Genomic DNA, 2,588 nt, shown 5'->3' with positions numbered 1-2,588 from the left:
CTGGGAGTGAGTTTTAGAATATGATTTAAAATTTCTTATATTTGATCGGTTGAGAGAGAGTATTAATAGTTTAAGATATTGAAGTTGATTGAAGTGGAAGTCTATTCTCTTTAGCATTGCTCAACAAATTATTAAAATAACATAATTTTTAATAGTGATGATTTTTTATAATAGACCAGTATCACTATCCACACTACAAATTTAACCACTAAAATATAATATTTCACTATTGTTAGTAAATAAAATAATTAAAGTCTGACCATTGATTTTTTGAATTGGTATTATTAAATTTAAATGTCATTATAATCGAGTAATAACGATTATATTTATACATTTTCAATCGAGAAATCGTAATTATCTTTATATATTTCCAATCGACTTTGTCGGGCGGCGGCATAATTTGCTGGTAAGTCATCGAAATACGACAGAATGAAGGTTCATTTGGTCTTCACTTGTAGGAAAAATAATTCTCTTAACTAACTATCATCAACTTCGACGCCGCTTATATGTATTTGTGCTCTGCAAGACCAAACCAGAGGGCGGAGCGGTATTCTCTGTAAGTAACAATGATGAATGGGTTGGGATATCCTTGCCCACTTCCTGACTACGTTGAGTTTTGTCTGAGACTCACAACGGCGCTGGTTGCTTTCGTGGTGGCACGGAGTTTCTTCCTCAAGGTAAGAAACAGGAAGCTACCACCTGGGCCTTTCTCGCTGCCCATGATAGAAAATATGCTTTATATACTGGGAGGCCTTCCGCACCAAGCACTGGCAGCACTGTCTCTGAAATTCGAGCCCCTCATGTCTCTCTACTTTGGCTTCACACTCGTCATAGTCATGTCTTCTCCTGAGATGGCAAGGGCTTCCCCTGAGATGGCAAGGGAGTTTATGAAGACTCATGATCTGCTTTTTGCCAGCAGACCTCCATCAATTGCAGGCAATTACTTGTTTTGCAATTATTCGGACATCCACTCTGCTCCATATGACCTTACTGGAGGCAAATGCGTAAGGTCTATGTTTTAGAAATGCTAAGCTCCAAAAGATTGGATTATTTTCGCTTTGTAAGAGAAGAGGAAGTCTCTGCTGTGATTCGCTCTGTTCTTATTAATTCAGACCATCCAGTAAACATTTGCCAAACTGTGTGGACCCTTACCAACGATATAGTTTGCAGAATGACTTTCGGCAGAAACTATTCTGACCACGACTTCATTGGCAATAGAGGAGTGAAGGCAATGATCAAGGAAACCATTATGCTGCTGAGTGATTTTAATATCGGAGATTTCATACCATACTTGGCTTGGATGGATTTGCAAGGCCTCAACCGTCGCCTCAAAAGCATCCACAGCACTCAAGACAAGTTGCTAGAGAAAATAATAAAAGAACACATTGCGCAGAATGACCCCAATGTCCCAGGAGATCTGGTAGACGTTTTACTTGCAGCCTCTGCAGATAAAGATATGGAGTTACAAATTACACGAGACAATATAAAGGCCGTCCTCTATCTATGTAAAACATTATTAAATCTACACTGCATTTTTTCTAAATAATAAATGTTTCTGAAAACCTCTAAACCATCCATAATTTTAAATCTGAAAACCTATTCCAATAATATGATGTTGTATGGATATCATGATGATGGTGACAGGATATGTTGGCCGCTGGCACGGACACATCGTCTGCAGGGATAGAGTGGGCAGTGTCCGAATTGTTGAGGAACCGGCCAGTGTTGAAGAAGGTTCAGGGCGAGCTGCAACGTGTTGTTGGATTGGAGTGCATGGTGCGTGAATTTGATCTTCCTCGCCTCCCTTATTTACAAGTTGTGGTAAGAGAAACTTTTAGACTCCACCCACCAGGTGGGCTTGCCATTCCCCACAATTCTATAGATGCCTGCAAAGTGCTCGGCTATGAAATCCCCCGAAACACCCAAGTTTTCGTGAACATTTGGGCAATCGGAAGGAACCCAAAGTCATGGGAGGATCCGGAGCGGTTCGTACCGGAGAGATTCATGCATGGCGACTGCGTGGACGAAAGAATCAAGATCTTCGAGTGGATGCCATTCGGAGCAGGAAGGAGACGATGTCCCGGAGAGCTGCTGGGAATGCTTCTTGTCGAATTTGCGGTTGCGCAGCTAGTGCACTGCTTCGACTAGAGGCTTCCTGATGAGATGATTGGGGAGGAATTGGGTATGTCTGAAAAGTTTACTGGACTCACGGTACCCAGGGAACATGAACTCGTGGCTGTTCTGACTTCTCGCCTTATGTTCGTACTTTAATGTCTATACAACTACCTGCTCCACTTCACTTGGAAACTTCAATAAAAGCATAGCTCATAGAGCTGTCGAAATAAAATATTTTTTAGTAAATTTTCAGTCGGTCAGTTTTCCTGCTTTCTCGGAGTGAAATAGCAATGTGCTCAGGAATTACCACTTTTATTGAGAAATCTTTGCCAGGGATTTTAAAGCATGAAATGTATGTATTTGACAAATATATATATACTTTGTTAGATGCCTACTTTTCATTCTTTCGTGAATGAAAGCATGAAAAGTTCCCTGAGAAAACGTTTTGCCTTTGTCAACTCTTTTGTTTTTTT

General features: G+C 40.5%; 1 pseudogene; it reads left to right on the top strand.

The window, feature by feature from the left end:
* Nucleotides 1-1,024: 1,024 nt before the first annotated feature.
* On the top strand, nucleotides 1,025-2,148 carry LOC149214510 (cytochrome P450 71AU50 pseudogene; annotated as a pseudogene).
* The last annotated feature ends 440 nt before the right edge of the window (nucleotides 2,149-2,588 follow it).

Source organism: Pinus tabuliformis, chromosome 1_1 (assembly GCF_031772625.1).
Source record: "Pinus tabuliformis cultivar Carrire ecotype Pingquan chromosome 1_1, CPIR1, whole genome shotgun sequence".
Lineage (NCBI taxonomy): Eukaryota > Viridiplantae > Streptophyta > Pinopsida > Pinales > Pinaceae > Pinus > Pinus tabuliformis.
This window is presented reverse-complemented; position numbering and strand designations above follow the sequence as displayed.